The 19,392-nt window shown below is 34.6% G+C and overlaps 1 pseudogene; it reads left to right on the top strand.

The window, feature by feature from the left end:
• Positions 1-14,895: 14,895 nt before the first annotated feature.
• LOC149243404 (cullin-1 pseudogene) lies at positions 14,896-17,124 on the top strand (annotated as a pseudogene).
• Positions 17,125-19,392: the final 2,268 nt, after the last annotated feature.

Raw genomic sequence — 19,392 nt, 5'->3', positions numbered from 1 at the left:
GGAGAAAGCCAGAACTAAAACCCCTACTATCTGTATATTGCATTAGTTAGAAAATGTGAGAAGATTACAATGCTTTTCTCAAGCACAAGTAACCTTTACACTATCTCTATATGTCTCATTTCTTTATAGATAAGCCTAGGCCAATACTTAATTGATTTTCTGCTTTCCCAACTCCTTATTTCCTCGCGTTGTTTCCTTTCCAATTAGCCCCTATTAATTAGGGAAATTCCTCAATTGGAATTTTGTAATCCTCATAGGCCTTCCTTTGACTGCATGCACCATGTGTACAATTTGGATGATTATAAAACTTATAGAACACTACCCTTGAACTCCAATATCAATTCGGTAACTCTCATATGTGAATGCATGAGTTATTTATGAGTGAATCATCAGTTAATTGGTTGAATGTATGAAGCAACACCCCACTATCTGACCTCCTACTAGCTCCTCCATCAGTTGGAACTAGTTTAACTGACTTTAACTTAGTTAAACTAAATTAACTAATTACAACTCAAAATAAACTCAATCAGGGATCGTATAAAGTATGGCACACTCTACATGACTCAAGTTAGGCCCTCAAATCGAATTAACTAAGCTAACTAAGTCAAATTAAGTTAGTTAACTCGTACAAGTTTTCTTGTGATTTGGAATTAGAATTTTATTCCTAATTTAATTCAAGGGAAAATTAAACCATGATCTTTTCTTGTTGCATTTTCAACACATCTAGGTTTTCTAGGTTGACATAGGTTTACTAGTTTGGCATAAGTTTACACGGTTGACATAGGTGTAATAGCTTTATTATGTTGACTTTTTTGTATTAGGTTTACTAGGTTGACCTATGTTTACTATGTTTTTTAGATTTACTAGATTTACTTGTTGACCTCGGTTTACTATGTTGACTCAGTTGAATTAGGTTTACCAGGCTAACATAGGTTTAATAGGTTGAGCTATGTCTACTAGGTTTATTGGGTCAACTATAGCCAACCATGGTAACTAGTGAATGATATTCAATTAGGTTGACCTAGATTTACTTGGCTGACAAAGTGAAAATGGGTTTACTATGTTGACTCTTAATAGTTTTAAACCATAATATAGGCATAACATTTTAGAGCATAATTAAATTTATTGGAAAAATTAATGAATTTTAATGTAATATTCCTAATTACCCTCAAGACCGCCTTATTCGATTGATGAGGTAAAAAATTTGGAATTCTAACCCCAAGTAGGGTTTGCGATATTGAGATTGTCTTAGTTTTTCTTGGAAAAACAATAAAAAACTTATTCAAACATAAGGATACTATAAGAATTTTCTCCCATTTTTGATGACACAATGATGGAATGATGTTTTTTAATCTTTTAGTAAACCATTCCATGGAATGCAATATTGGAAATAACTCACACTCATTTGGTCTCTCAACCTTGTCATTTGAATTGGTCTCTTTGTCCCTTTGGTCTAAAGAGTGGAAGGAACATGTAAATAAACTAATATCATGGGTACTATACAATATAAATTGGATGCCAAAAAATCCTTCTAGACATATCAAAGATATTGTAGATTTGATCCCTTCTTGGATGTAGATTTGGGGTGACTGTCTCCTTGGACAGATCTACTCCTTGAAAATAGGTGGGGTTGATCCAATGAAAATGTCAACATTTTTCTCCTCTATACACTCTCCTTACATGTCAAGTAGTGTTGATCCAACACAAATTTCAATTTACTAATTCTTTACACAAGTTGTCCTTACTATTAAGTGGGGTCAATCAATGTGGGGGTGATTGGGTTTGCAAGTGGGTTTATCTGGTTAGGTGATTTTCCACCATAGTGGTTTTTACATTTTTATTTTTTTTAATAATTGGTTTTTAATTTTTTGATTAATATTTATCTTTTATTAGTTTGCAATATAATCCCTTAAACCCCCTAATCCCCCAACCGCTAAGAACATGTTGAATATGGTTTAGGAGATTATAGGTTGGTCAGTCGAGAGAGGAATTAAGGCCAATGACAAAAAACTAATAATTTACATGATTAACCCATATAGGAAAATACTTTAAATAAAATAACTCATAAAAATATATATAATCACATATCTTCTGTATTTCAATAATTCAATATCCTTTATCTTCTTCTTCATCGAACTGCACATATATATCACCCATTGTAGAATTCGCGTTGAAAGTATTGAACATAGCAACATCATCATCAATTTCATTTTGAATAATCTCATTGTTGATATCATCATTGAGAACATTGTCATCTCTAGCTAGCTCTAGAACTTCTACTTCTTTAACCAACACATCTAACCGCTCCAGCTCTGCACCACTTCTTCTTTAATACAAACTTCTTCTGGTTCTTTATACTTTACCGGCTTTCCTCCTAGATCATATCTAACAATATATGACCAACCCACTTTATCTAGAACCTCTGGATAAAAGACCTACTCATATTGGAATGGAAGAACATATGCCTTTATACTCAACTCAACTATTCTTGTATTAACCATGGTAAACCCATTATCATGCTTAATAATTTTTCTTTTAGGATCACATTCATTAATTTGTAACTTGTACCATTTGTCTTGAAATGTGATGAAGTTAAAGCATTTAAAGTCACACTCAAGTATATCTTCCAAATTTCCATATCATCTATTTTCAGATACCTTATATGCTTCTCACTTTAGAGGAAATAATAGTGACTTGAAACACTATATAGTTATCCCATGGTGCAGGGTTACCACCGCTTATACACATAGTATGAATAAAAATGCATAAACACAATTGTCCCAGGTATTTGACTCACAAAGGAGTCAAAACTTCAAACCATACATAGTTAAGGCCCTCTTTTACAGTTCCTTTCTATCGGAACTTAATCACCCCACTTAAAACCTCCTATCGGGACTTTAAACTCAATATAACCCTTTCCCCTTCTATTCAGGACTCATTAACTCTTACAAACCTTCATTAACCCTTATACCACATATATGCAACCTTTCCCTCTTAAAACCTTGGCTAACATATGTTTATCGCATAAAATGCTCTATCGGCGCTATTTCCTTTATAAAACCCATTAACAAAGGAAAACGCTCCCAAAACATACATTTTTCAATTTTGGTACGATCTTGGCACATTTAACAAGGATAACGTTATCGCAATCGGGGATCACACACTCATGATCTTGCCACATATATGCTCCATCGCATCCAATATGTGATAATGTACTCCCGGATCTCAATTATTATTAACCATGTCTGAACACTTTATCGGGTCCACCTTAGCGCAATTCCTTATAATTTGGAACCACAACACTTATCGCAATACAAAGGATTACCTCCTCCAAACCATAAATCTAGACTTCAAAGTTTATAAACTACGACTATATTTATTGTCGGGTCCGCGCATTCAACCATTGCTGAAGCACTGCTCCTTCCTTCCACCAATCTTCGATTAAATCAATCACCACCGTCTATTTTATTACCCGATCCAACGGTTTATATTATTCCTGATCTCCAAAGTTGTTATGACAGTTCTCTACCATTGATCTGTGTTTCGCAGATCCAACGGACCACACCAATTTCGAAAAGACAACTAACACGGGGTTTAACCGTTGGATAAGGTGGTTTCCCTTCTCATCGCCACTGCTACGTGGCATGTGATGAGTGGAATCATGCTCTTCCTTCAATACCACTTGCAATTTTGAAGTCGCTCGAAATCTACTTCCACTGTTACAAAATCGCCTTTCTTCATTTAAAGTTCGCCGATGCGATATTTCTCTGCCTCTGCTGCGATTGGCTTCTAGCCGTTGATCTTCAAGATCCAACAGTCATTGTTCCTTGTTTTTCCACTTCTCTGTTCACCCTTTATTTATAAATTACACTATCTCTCCAGCATTTTCTACATGGTTCGGGGTTTCCTTCAAAGGTTCTACTTTCCACTCTTCCACTACTCAACTCCTCTCGGGCTTTGATCTTTGCGAATTCTTACATCGCCTTCTCTTCATAGCGTCACTTTGATCATCCAAGTGGATTCAATGATCCCTTTTATGATTCCTCTCAATCATTTCGCGCTTCTGCATACCCTTTAGAATTCTGCCTATAACCCTATACAGAACCTACGAATTCACATGTAGTGCATTCATAAATACTCATTCCACATACTTACACAGTCAGAAAAAAACCTATGTATATCTAAGTATAAACAAGTGATTACAATTGAGACTTCTTTGTCTCTCACAGGCCTATTCTTCGATATCGTGGCCTCTCCTTCGACTTTGCCTGTGGGCTTACATATATACGAGTGAGCTATGTTGAACTCATCCTAGTTTGACTCCTAGATCTATTGAATCAACTCCTAGATGTACTCTATCCTCTATGTCCACTTCTAATTCATTAATTTCCTAAAAATCTCTCCCTCTAGTTCCTCGAATCATGCAATTGTTCTAAGAGTCCTATTTGACTTCTAACTCTTGTCATTTATTCAGCACTCATGTTCTGATTTATTTGAGAGCATTTACAACATCCTCACATTATCTAATTAAATCACTTGAAAGCCTAAATATTACATTAACTTGAGACTTAGGAAACTAATTTCTCTAAAACACATGACCCCCTATGTCTACTAATTACAATGATTTTCTCTTGGGTTGAATGCTCCTACATGATACTCCTAAAGTAGAAAATATTCATGATCTCCTGATCATGTGTCTTCCTAGATCACATATTTTGTTTTGTAACTACCCAAATGTCTTGTTCCTTTGCTGTTGTTGTACTTTTGTTGTCTTCTACTCCATTTTCTTCTTCTTGTCAATCAGGTTCAAGTTCTGATTGATCTTTCTTTTTATTGCTACCATTTTCCTCCATTTGTACTGCTTCATCATCAACTACCACATCTCTTCAATCTCTATCTCTAGTACATCCTTGGACTGGTCCATGTTATGCTTCTTATATCTATCTCTTTCTCTTTGCTTCAGGTTGCTACTGTTGTCCACTAATTCTTTAAACTGTTGTTGGATGCTTTCTCTTTGTAGATGCTGGTTTACTTTTTCTTCTTCTTTTTCTCTTGTTCCAACTTTTGCTTTGCTTACTATGCTTACTGATCTAGGTACCATTGTAGACATTGCTTCCACCCAAAATTCCTAAATATCTTTAAGGATATCTCCCTCTGCAACATCTAACTTCTGCATTGAAATCTAGCTTTCCAGCATTCTCTCCAACAATTTAACATTTATGTTCCATGGATTAAATACTTCCACAGAATCTTCTTCTTTCATTTTTATTTGTCTACTCACTTGTGCCAAATTTCCTCCAGCATCTACAACTAAACGTGCATTCACAAACCACTTGTTAAAATAAAAAACATAAGTCTTCAGTACCTTATTTTCCTTTGGAAAAAATTTTGTTTATTGCTCTGTTTCTTTCCCCTCTATCAGCACATGAGTATGCTATTTTGAATTCTCAAAAGAATTCATGATACTGTCAATTAGCCTCTCCTCCACATCATCTGTTTCAATGATATTTCTCTGCTTTTGTTCACAGTAGTGAACTTCTTCTTCCTTAGCCTGCTGCTGGTTAACTCATCTTTGAAATTGTTTGATTCTTACTACCTCCCTTTCATCCTTACCCTCTTGTTCTTTAAGAACCTCCATATCATCTTCAAACAAACTCTATCCTTCCCCATTGAAATTCATTGGATCATTTCTTTGGGACAACATTTCTTCAGTCCTCATTGGAATAAGACTGCCATCTTCCTCCTCTATGAGGTCTGATGCAAAGAGGTTTGATGCACCTGCATCATCTAACATTCTGCCACCTACTCCCAGGTGACTCTTCTGTCTCCTTCTGGTTTTGAGATCTTGCCATCTCAATCTTGATCTGAACAGATTTTAGATTCTTCTCCTTCTCTCTGACAAACTCGAAAGTTTGTTCATCCTCCTGTGATGTACCTGCAATCATCCACAAATTATTAATTTTAAAATCATAAGACCTCGTGGTCTTACTCGACTCTTCAGTCATCACATTTCCTTGTTGCTCTGAATCTTCTACATGATTCAGCGCCTAAAACTCAACTTCATCTCTTTCTTTCACAAGGAATGGTTCTTGTCTTATAAGAGCTCCAATTATTAATTGGTCAATGAGCTCTTTCTGCTGTAAAAACTCAATACTTTCCTCATTTGAGAGATCTTCTTCATCATACTCTGCTGCTCTAGAGTACCGTTTATCCCCTAAAACACATTGCTCCTCATTCTTCAGTTCAAGAGCTCTATTTAGCTTCTCTTCAGAGTATTAATCTTCTGTAAGATACTCCTCCATGTTTTCGACAACTTCACAAGACTGTCTATCCTCTCTTATGCATCCTGCAAGCACACCAAAACTATTAGGTTAAAAAACACGAGGCTTGATCAGCTCTTCATCTTTAGTCAGCATCTCCTCATGTTATTTTGAACTATCCCAATAAGATCTTCACATGATCTCGATTCTTTAGCTTCAGTGTAGTCTTCACTTTCTCCAAGAATTTCTCCCCGTTCTCGTTCACAAATGTATTCTTCCATTTCCATTTCCATCTGAGCGTCCTTCAGATTTTCCATCATCCACTTTACTTGCCTCTGCTACAGCCTTCTCTGCATCTCGTGCCATTCCACTGGCTTCTTCCTCAAGACCCAACCTAGTCTCTGTCTTTCCTCAAGTATCCTCCTTAATGAATTGAGTTGTTCTTTTAACTCTACAACCTCTTTGTCAATTTCCTCTTGACTCATCCTTTTGCCATTTGCCTTGGCATCCTTCTTCTCATATCCTCTGTTGTGGCTTCCCTCTAAACCTCTGCTATGACTATCAGTAGTTATGTTCTTCTTCTCTTCCTTCATGAGCTCCTCACTCATCTGCAATAAGCCTCTGTAATAGCTAGTCCTCCTCGCTGCAATCTTACCTCACTAAGCTCTCCTCACGCAGTCTTTTGGTAAGCACGGTCCTCTGTTTGGAACCGCCTCTTGAGAAACAACTTTTCTCCTTCTAGGCTTCTGCAATATCTCACTCTCTCTTGAGAACACTTCAGCTGTCCTCTCTGTCCAATCTCTTGTTGGATTCTTCAGGTTCATTGCCACTTCTCCTTCAGAGTGTTTTCCTTACAATTTCTTCAAGAACACATCTGGTTCTCCTCTCACAGCTTCTATTGCTGTCACCTCTGCATTAGTATATAAACACACATTCTCAATTTAAAATAGAACATATTACCTCACCTTCAAGATCTTAGCATGATCTTGTTTCACCATTCCACCTGTACTTCGAATGGATTTCCTCTGTCTCTTTCATTTGCAGTTTCTACTACACATCACCTCAGTGTGCCTTCCTTCTGTCAGATTAGAATCCGATCCTTCCTCTTGCCTGCATAAACACCTTAACACATATTCTGTTCTCAATTCTTTCTCATAGAACTTCTTTGTTCTATTTTAACCAATTGTTTCAACTTAAATTCTGCTCTCATTACAAATCTGCTCTCATATCACTATGATGAAGGGTTACCCCCACTTATACCCACAATATGCATACAAATGCATAAACACAAGTGTTCGAGGTATTTGACTCACAAAGGAGTCAAAACCTCAAACCATACATAGTTAGGGCCCTCTTTTACAGTTCCTTTCTATCAGAACCCAATCACCCCGCTTAAAACCTCCTATCAGGACTTTAAAATCAATATAACCCTTTCTCCTTCTATTCGGGACTCATTAACTCTTACAAACCTTCATTAACCCTTATACCACATATATGCAACCTTTCCCTCTTAAAACGTTGGCTAACATATGTTTATCGCATAAAATTCTCTATCAGCGCTATTTCCTTTAAAAAACCCATTAGCAAAGGAAAACACTCCTAAAACATACCTTTTCCGCTTTTGGTACGATCTTTGCAAGTTAACAAGGATAACTTTATCGCAATCAGGGATCACAGTCACTCATGGTCTTACCACATATATTTTCCATCGCATCCGATATGCAATAATGTATTCCCGGATCTCAATTATTATTAACCGTGTCTCAACACTTTGTTGGGTCTGCCTTAGCGCAATTCCTTATAATTTGGAACCACAACACTTATCGCAATACAAAGGATTACTTGCTCCAAACCATAAAGCCAGACTTCAAATTTTATAAACCGCGACTATATTTATCATCAGGTCTGCGCATTCAACAATTGCCGAAGCACTGCTCCTTCCTTACGCCGATCTCCGATTAAATCAATCACCACCATCTATTTTCTTACCCGATCCAACGGTTTATATTACTCTCGATCTCCAAAGTTGTTTCGATGGTTCTCTATCGTTGATCTGCACTTAGCAGATCCAACAGACCACACCGATTTCAGAAAGACAACTAACACGAGGTTTAACCACCCGATAAGGCGGTTTCCCTTCTCAACTCTGCTGCTACATGGCGTGTGATGAGTGGAATTGTGTTCGTCATTCAATACCACTTCTGGTTTTGAAGCCGCCTAAAATCTTCTTTCACTGTTACAAAACCGACTTTCTTCATTTAAAGTTCATCGATGTGATATTTCTCCGCCTCTACTACAATTGGCTTCTGGCCGTTGATCTTCAAGATCCAACAGTCACTCTTCCTCATTTTTCCACTTCTCCGTTCACCCTTTCTTTATAAATTACGCTATCTCTTGAGCATTTTCTACATGGTTTGGGGTTTCCTTCAAAGGTTCTTTCCACTCTTCCGGTGCTCAACACCTCCTGGGCTTTGATCTTTGCAAATTCTTACATCGCCTTCTCTTCAGAGCTTCAATCTGATAATCTAAGTGGATTCAATGATCTCTTTTATGATTCCTCTGAATCATTCTATGCTTTTGCATACCCTTTAGAATTCTGCCTGCAACCCTGTATAGAACCTATGAATTCACATGTAATGCATTCATAAATACTCATTCCACATACTTACACAGTCAAGGAAAAAACCTCTGTATATCTAAGTATAAAGAAATGTTTACATTTAAGACTTCTCTGTCTCTCACAAGCCTGTTCTTAGATATCGTGGCCTGTTCTTAGATATCGTGGCCTCTCCTTTGATTCTGCTTGTGGGCTTACATATATGTGAGTGAGTTCTATTGAACTCATCTTGGTTTGACTCCTAGATCTATTGAACCAACTCCTATATGTACTCTATCCTCTATGTCCACTTCTAATTCATTAATTTCCTAAAAAGCTCTCCCTCTAGTTCCTCGAATCATGCAACTGTTCTAAGAGTCCTATTTGACTTCTGACTCTTGTCATTTATTCAGCACTCATGTTTTGATTTATTTGAGAGCATTTACAACATCCTCACATTATCTAATTAAATCACTTCAAATCCTAAATATTACATTAACTTGAGACTTAGGAAACTAATTTCTCTAAAACACATAACCCCCTATGTCTACTAATTACAATGATTTTCTCTTGGGTTGAATGCTCCTGCATCATCCCACAATAAGAGGGTTCTTCCTTTCATCCAAATTATTGATGTGAAATTTATAGCTATTGGAAAAAATAAGATAGTGGTGTTTCAACTACAATATGTTCAACGCATAAAAAATACATTATCAGTTAATAAACATGTTTGTACATGTGAATATTTTAGGAAAAAGTAGACCACATACATTAGTATAGTGGAAGTTAACTAAAAGTATGGGGGAATATCCTTTCCCTTTTATCTTTTAAACCATACCCTAAATAAATTTCCATCTACATAAGAATCAAACTTCATTACAAATATTCTCTTTAACCAATGCAGATACCTCTTTTCGTGATAATCTACCATAGCATTGTATATATTGTTCTATTCATACCTTTATCCAATCAAATATTGTTTACAATGTATAAATGGTGTGCATCCCACCCTCAACCAACTATATGAAAAATGAACAATTCATCATTAATTAGCTAAAATGGTAAATCTTAAAAATCGATGGAAGAATATAAACAAATAGGTATGGTATAGCTGAAAACAAATAATCAAAATTATTATATTTCTCTATCATCTAATTATCTTTCACTTTCCTAATTCTATCATTCCCCCAAAAAGACCTCCCCTTTCAATTTATTGATCAAATGGACATCCAAAATTAAAGGAACATTGATATATGTTACTAATTTAGGAAGTAATTGATTAATTTACACAAAGGACTAATATACCATATAGCGCACCACAATAAAACCAACATGCTCTTTGACCATCAACATTCACATTGTCTTGACAAGTTCAAACATTTTAATCTCAATTTGGTGTATGGGGTGGTGTTCTTGCGCATTGAAAAATGTTGGATATAGGTACCCTTGCATTCTGGACATTAACCTACAAATTTCACTCCTCAAATACTTTATATATTCTTTATGTATTTCTTTACATGATAACCACATACACATAATGCAATAAAATCACAACTTTCACAAAAAGTTTATAGATTGCAAGTAAAACACATGTCAATAAGTTTTTAAACCAATATTTTAGACAAAAATCATTACATACCTAATCTGTTTTTCAATATCATATGTAACTTGTTATATGGTGTTGTTATTATTTATAAGAGGTATAAGTATGTTAAAATATACCAAAATAAAGTAAACAATAAAAAATACTAAAATGATGTATACAAATATAGAAATATAACAAATACTTGTATAACAAATACTTGCCTTAATGAAGGTATTTAAATCATGAGATTTTACTCCACGAAATTCACCTTTCTTCATTAATTTATGATATAAGTTTGAAGAAATTATCAAGGGGAAATTTAATGTTATGAATGAAATCTTTTACAATGTTGTTTTTTGCTCTATATATAACCATGGAAGTGTATCTCATTGTCCATCACCATGGAATGAATCACTTTTTTAATTGCATGATTGACTTACTCAACATCACTACAAATTTTGAATCTTTTCTCCTTGTCAATAGTTCCATCAAAGATTCTCCATAATGTTTTTGTTACATTCTTCTCAATATGCATTGCTCCAAACAAATGAGTTATTTGTAGGTTTTCATAGTAGGGCAACTTGCTAAATTCTACGGTGTAAATTTTCATTCCTTTTGCGACCCCATTAACACCTTGACATCCTTTATGAAACAAAAATGAAATAATAATAATAACAAGTAGATACAATAAATAGAATACATATAAAAACTATAAAATATTATATATGCCACATAAACTAAAATGCTTTCGTGATGGTTTCCATTATATTCCAACTTCCATAGTTAAGGTGTCATTCTTTGTTGTCTTATTCCATTCTCTTCTTTCCCATTGAAAATATATTTTTCAATTGTTTGATACATATGGTTCTTAGAGTATGATTGACTATACTCATAAAAAACATTCTTGCCTAAACATCGTGAATGACAAAATTTCATTCTAGAACCATAAATTGGACAAACAAATTTGCAATTTTTTTGGAGACCTACAAGATATGGATTAATTTCAGTATCAATTATATACTAAGGACTTATTTAAAAATCGTGAACTAATTTTTCATAATATTATATAATAGTGAAATACATGTGTACATTACATGCCACATAAATGCATTAGCCTTAGGAAAAAAATCTATTATAGATGTAAGGTTTCCGTAGAATTGAAATTGCTTTTCCCTTATTGGTCTAGAGATGTTGTACATGGTGATGCCATCCAATAACTTTAATAACTAGTCAATAGAGGCTCAATGTATACATTCATATTTTTAAGTTGGTATTTACGTAATTGATTGAAAATAAACATAATTACCACTTTTTGTGTGTATATAACAAAAGTCGCTATAAGAGTATCTGAGTCCTGTTTGATTATTTGGATTAAAAGAAAGATTAATCTTCCAACTTTCAATATAGAGTAAGCGTATAAGAATACCTAACATAAACCCATTTAACCTATGATCTAATATGAAATAAGCATATAAACATACCTAGCATAAACTCACTTAACCTAGGATGTAATATGGAGTAAGTATATAAACATACCTAGCATAAACCCACTTCACAGGAAGCAAATGTCTAAAAATACAAATAATTTTTAAATTTTACCTATTTAAGTCCTTATAAATTTAACAAATATAAAATTAATATAAATTTATGATATGCTGAAAAATTAAGTATTTAAATACCATTTTTTTTTATTTTTTTTCAAATCCAAAAATAATGGAAAAATGTTTCTATGTATAATTATATGGAATTTCTGACTTACCTCACTCGTTCCCTCGGAAATTAGCGACAAGGAGTGATATCTTTGCCACAAGATTGTGTTATTAGAGAAGTTATAATAAATGAATCTTTTCAAATATATAAAAATTTAAGTGATTTATATTTAATTGTTTTGTTTAAACAAGTAAATGTAAAAAATATCTTCATATATTATTGTATATAGGGTTAAATTTGATTGTCATTTATCCATATTTTATTTATTTAATGGATAAATATAGACCATTTTAAAATGTGCACAATAATGATGACATTTGCTTAATTTTTAAAACTATAATTTTGAAAAGTGCTTTTTATATATATATATATATATATATATATATATGCGCAAAGACACAACAATTTCAAATAAGATTATAGAAAATAATAAAAGAAAGAAAGTAATAGCATTGTCTATTCAGACTCCACGTCTCACGACAAGCCTAAATCTATAACATGCTCACAATACTAAGATCAAATTATGAGACTCTCACATAAGGGAAAAATATTCCTATAGTGTGGAGACTCCAAAATATGCACAAAATCACCCATAGTGGATTATTGGATAGGTTAGAAAAAGGTTATTTTTATTTCTACTCATATCATGCAATCATGCATTAATGTACTCACTAAAGCCTAGAGCTTAAAGGTTGAGAGTCAAGTTGCATGTCCACATCCATGGGCATTGATATGGTATAAGAATCACTAACTTATGAGGATAGAGTAATCAAATTGAAGAGGTTTTTAGTCGTCTAATAAAAATAATACTAACTTTTCTGTTTGTATGGGTGAAGTAACACTTTTCTATTTGATTTTGAGAATTTTTATGAACTTTATTTAGCACCCATACATTGGTGATAATTCCCAATTTTTATAAATTTGCCCTATTTATTAGTTTGATTAATTGTCAAATGTGTGGTCATCATGCCTCTCATGCATTAGATACATTCATACATGAATCTCAAAGAAGATAGGTTAATGCCTTTAAGGTGTTGGGGGTGTGACTATTAAAGCTTTGTCCTTTTTATTGGTTCAAAAATTATGATTTTTTTTTAAATACTTCTCTTATATATTATTAGTGGTTAAAATGTTAAAATCTTTTTAAATTTCTATTTAAAAATGAGTTCAATCTTTTTATTATTTTAAGGTCATTCTTTAATCCAATTTATCATTTTGAAAAATGACATTGATGGTTCCTCTTCCCACTGCATTATAGTTAATAAATTTGACCAAATACAATTTTTAAGATGGCAATACAACAACCTATAACACACCCACTCGATAATATTTTTCACGGTAGTCATTGTTAATGTTATGATTTCCTAAATTTAATATAAATTTAGCTTCATCCCAGGAAGAGCTATTTAAGCTATGGTCGTAATAAAAGATAATTCTTTCTTGATAACCTTACTTTGATACGCAACCCTTGTAATTAATATTATGATTTTCGAAATTTAAGATAAATCTAGAGCTATTTATTTAGCCTTGTAAAGCTATTTATTTAACCAACCGAGTTAATAATATATAATTCTCTGGCTTCCTTAATTGCTGATCTCCCTCCCCTTTCCTCCTTTTTTCCTGTCAAGTTTTGGAAGGCCCCTTGCCCTCTTAAAGTCATTCTCTTCTCCTGGCTGCTTTTCAATGATAAAAATCTATCCTGGGATGTATTACAAAGAAAGGGCTGGATCGGTCCCGGTCGATGTGTTCTTTGTCTTCAGGACAATGAATCAAATCTCCACATGTTTCTTCATTGCCATGCTGTCCAAGTAATCTGGCAGGATCTCTCGACTCTCCACAGCTTCCCTCTCACTCATTTCTCTTCCATCCAGGATGCATTTAAATGGTGGGCAGACCAAAGCTCTGACCGACAGGCACTCTTCTGCCTCACTTGCTGGAATATTTGGTTATGGAGGAATCGGCGCATCTTTCAGGCCTCCTGCCTGTCTTTGCACACCATCCTTCCTCTCATCTCGGGATCCTTATCCACTCAGCTATAACATGGAATCTATGTCCAGCGCAACAGTACACAGGTCTTTATGGATTTCTTCCCATATGTCTGTTTCAGGTTCCATACGCTCCTACTTTGATGGCAGCTCTCTCTCAGCCATTCAGTTTTTTTCCCGTCGTATATAGATCGCAGATGCTCTCTTACATATATATTTTGAATCTTAGCTTTATGTAGCTGAACAATACATGTGCAAATCCGGAGCCATGTATTCATACATTCTGCGTTTATATATGCTTTTCTCTGGTATATTTCGCCACTGCCTACTTCCAGGTCGTTTTATTTTGCCTTGGTTTTACATTGCTGATTCTCTCTTCTATATTATGTCACTTGGCCTTCACAGGCGGCTGATACTCTCCATGTGCATCATTGGTGCTATGTATTTTACAAGACTACGGTCATATATGTATCATGATCCATATCTCAATATAATATGTCGATTTTTTCCTACTGAAAAAAAAAAACGTTAAGAAATCAATCATGTCGGCGCAACCAAATTGTGGCCCGGAACGCCACTATAACGATTCACACGTATAAATCGATCACTCAATTTGGCACAATGAATAAAATCGTTGACACCTCCATCATATTTGAATTGGTACGGTGATTCTGTGAAATCTGTGCGGGCAGACAATCGAAGGGCGGGACGAACGAGATCAATACATAAGAAAATAGTACTGCTGGGTGAAATATAATAATGGAGAGGCGTATTATAACATGGGAAGAAGGATTGGCTATGGTCTCTACTGGTATCCAAAAATTGAGAAACAAGTTGGAAGGAACTAATTGCAGCGATGAGTTACATTTGGATGAGTACATCAGAATTTATGAAACTATCTGCAACATGTGCAGCCATAACACTTACAAAAGCAAAAGTGAAAACTACTCACATCAACTTTACGATATTTACAAGAAGTCGCTTGAAGAGTACATCTCTTGCGTAGTTTTACCAGCATTAAGGGAACAACATGATGAGTTCTTGCTAAAAGAATTCCTGAATCACTGGGAAAATTACAAGGCCTTCGTTCGTTACATGTCTGGCATGTTTTATTATTTGATTTACCACATCCTTTGGACTGGCAGACTCCCTCTAAGAGAAGTTGGGTTGATGTGTTTCCGAGAAGCTCTGCCTGATGACACACACATTAATCTCAAGAATGTTGTGTTCGATTTGATTAAGCGAGAGCGCGAGGGAGAGCAGGTTGATAGTACATCGTTAAGAAAATTTGTGGACATGTATCTGGAAATTGGTAATGGTCACCTAGATTACTACGTGAACAATTTTGAAAATTTTATGTTTGAGGATACTCGAATTTACTATGCTCGAAAGGCTGCTTTATGGATTTCGGAGTATTCTTGTCCACAATATATGGTAAAGGCTGAAGAGTGCTTGCAGAATGAGGAGCACAGAGTTGGCAATTATTTGCACTCCAGCAGCAAGAATGCGTTATTAGAGATGGTCCAAAATGAACTACTTGCCCGTTATGAAATTCAACTTTTAGGGAAACCTGATTCAGGTTTCGATGCCCTGCTTAGGGATGATAAGAAAATTGATATTTGTAGGATTTACAGGTTATTTTGTAAAATCCCCAAAGGTCTCCAACCAGTGGCAAGTATTTTTCAGCAACATATAATTAGCCGAGGCATAGACTTAATCAAATGCGCAGAAGACACTACTAGGAACAATAACTCATCAAGCAGTAGAAGAATACATGGACTTGAATTCCTAGAGAAGTTAATTGAAATTTATGACCAGTATGTCGGTTATTTGGTGCATGAATTTCAAAATGATAATTCCATTTCTAAAGCTCTGCACGAAGCTTTGGTGGTAATTTGCAATAAAAGAGTTGGAGGAACCACAAGTGAAGAGTTGTTTGCAGCTTTTTGGGATAATTTGTTGAAGAAGGGTGGCAGTCTAAAAAGGACCGATGATGATAATATTGAGAGCCTGGTGGAAAAGGTTGTAAAACTTGTTCTCTATGTGAATGATAAAGATTTATTTGCGGAATTTTGCAGGAAATACTTAGCTAAGAGATTGTTGCATGATAGAGGTATAAATATTGATGATGAACAGAAAAACTTGTCGAAGTTGAAGGAGCCCTGTGGTTCAAGTCTTATATCAAAAATGGAGCGTATGGTTAAGGATTTCGTAGTTTCGAAAGAAATCCAAGCTGAGTTTAACAATTCCGCATATAACGATATGAAACTAACGTTGGATGTCACAGTATTGAATGCTACATGGTGGCCAACTTGCAAGTCTTCCAATCTTTATCTACTTTCTGAGATGGCTGCATGTCTTGTCAAATTTCAGGAATTTTATTCTCTGACATATCAACATCGTACACTCACATGGGTATACTCCTTGGGGACCTGTGACATCATCTCCAAATTTGACACCACGGTAATAGAGTTGTCAGTAACAACATATCAGGCAGCTCTGCTATTGCTCTTCAATGAAGCTATAAAGCTCAGCTATGAAGAAATTAAATCTCAACTGAATTTGGAAGATGAAGATGTTATTCGACTACTCCATTCAGTTTCATGTGGCAAGTATAAGATTCTTGTAAAGGAACCTAGCACTGCAACGATATCTACAACTGATAATTTTGAATTCAATACTGCCTTTTCACACAAGTTGAAGAAGATTAAGATTCCCTTTACAGAGGTGAAAGTGAATGAGAGGAATAAAATGATCGAAAATGTAAAAGAAGACAGACAGTGCTCAATAGATGCAGCAATAGTTCGCATCATGAAGGCTAGAAAGATCTTACCTCAGCATCAACTATTGAGTGAGTGTGTTGAACAGCTCCAAAGCACGTTCAAGCCCGAATTTAAAGCAATAAAAGCCCGAATTCAGGACTTGATCTCAAAGGAGTACCTGGAACTGGACAATGAAAATTCTAATTTTTTGAGATATATACCCTAAAATCTCTGATTGAGATGCAAGTCAAAAACAAATCTGTAGTGAAACTCATGGTTAATTTTGTTTTATTTTATCATAGACATTTTACTTGATTTTGGATAATCTATGTTCTACGGCTCTCCTTTTTTCGGTATGAGAACCGACTGTGGCAGATTTGGAACTCTTATGCCCACTCTGGACTGCAATGTCGTTTTCAGTTTCCTTCCTCTAAAGTTTGTTTGATGGATTTTGTTGTCTGAATACCTGAGAAGTTTGTTTCCATATGTTATTTAAATTATTATTCACACGACATGCAACCACTTCACATACTCTTTTATACTGATTTCCTCTAAGTAGCTCTGTCATAGGCCAATCCCCTTCCCAGAAAAATCTATCTTGTTATATTCAAGAGTCATTCATTGCAAGTATAGAGATGTTCTTGAAACATATTCTATCCTAGTAAAACTCTGGACGGTTCACCCCTGTTCCATTTACTTCCCTCTGTTCGATATATCCCTTAGTATTTTACAAAGAATAATTTTTGCTATGACTATCAGTATTATCAAAATAAGACATTCAAAAAAATATTTGCAGTCCATGGCTTTAGTCCAAAATCCATACCTCAAGAAATAAGGCAGTCCAAAGTTTGCTCACTGTTCAGAGCAACATTTTGGAGTCCCCTGGTTGCAGCTTCTTTCATGCATTGTTAACAACCCTCGCCATTGTTGTTAAAACTGCGAATATGTTTCATTTACTTGGAGGAAATTGAGTTGCCACAATATTTAGGTACTTGCATGTTGTCTGAATCTGTCACCCATTTTCATTGAGTCATTTCCCACTCACTCTTAAAATATGACTTTAACCTTTTAAAATATGACTTTAACCTTTTAATACATTCTCTGCACATAAGCGTTCGATATTTTTATTAAACAAAAATATGTGTTTTGGCAAAAATATATTTTATAAATGTATTCAAAGACTTCTCTTCTAGGAAAGAAAAAAGTATAAAGATATGTATATTTTACTAAACAAGATCTTACAATGTGAAAAAACTAATAATCATGGATAATAGTGATACATTAGTCAGCACATTACCTTACTAATTAATATATACCAACACATTAACATGACATTAATAATATATGAATTTGCACATTAACTCAGTGATAACAAGCCTCAATCTATAACATGCTCACAATACTAAGATCAAATTATGAGACTCCAAGTTAAGGAAAAAATATTATTAATGTGAAAAAACTAATAATCATGGATAATAGTGATACATTAGTCAGCACATTACCTTACTAATTAATATATACCAACACATTAACATGACATTAATAATATATGAATTTGCACATTAACTCATTGATAACAAGCCTCAATCTATAACATGCTCACAATACTAAGATATGCCTTCCTTTTTATTGGAACTCTACTCTACTTCTTTGTCCAATGTGAGTACTTTCAAGGGCTTTCCACTCTTCTTTACTAGAAGTAGGTCAACCTAGTTAATTCTCATGGTGACTATGGTTTTTAATGACTTTCAACACAAATGGAAAGTCTATCAACTTGATGTAAAATATGCCTTCCTAAATGGCATATTGCAAGAAGAAGTTTATGTAGAGCAACCTCCTACTTTTGAAGTTCCAAGATAGGAGCATAAGGTATTCAAATTGAAGAAAGCTTTGTATAGTTTGAAACAAGCTCCAAGAGATTGGTACAGTCACATCAACACCTATCTCATCAAAAGTGGGTTTTGCAGAAGAAGTCATGAGCCAACTTTTTGTAGCAGAGTTCATGAAGGTAAAATTCTTTTTGTATGCCTTTATGTAGATGCTCTTGACATCAAAAATATGATGTTATAAGAATTCAAAGAAGAAATGCAAACATATTTTGATATGACAAATCTAGGCGTCATGAAATACTTCTTAGTAATTGAATTTCACCAATCTGATAATGGCATTTTTGTGGGTCAACAAAAATTTGCCACTAATATCATCCAAAAGTTTAGAATGACCAATTACAAACCCGTTGATACAACTTTTAAACCTTGGATCTAGCCCTTCTAGCTTCAGAGAAGGCTCTCTTTGTATGATTTAGATTTCTATTTTTAAGATCTTAGGTTATTTCTTAAAATTTGTGTTGGAAATAATACTGAGAGGGGGGGTGAATCAGTATTATCAGATCAAAAACTTTTTCAATTTCATATTCAGAAACATATACGCTACTTCAGTTAAGTGAACCCGCGTGTACACGCTGCTGTGTCTAAAGCAACTAGCGTATATCCAG

The sequence above is a fragment of the Pinus tabuliformis genome, chromosome 8 (genome assembly GCF_031772625.1).
Source record: "Pinus tabuliformis cultivar Carrire ecotype Pingquan chromosome 8, CPIR1, whole genome shotgun sequence".
NCBI lineage: Eukaryota > Viridiplantae > Streptophyta > Pinopsida > Pinales > Pinaceae > Pinus > Pinus tabuliformis.
This window is presented reverse-complemented; position numbering and strand designations above follow the sequence as displayed.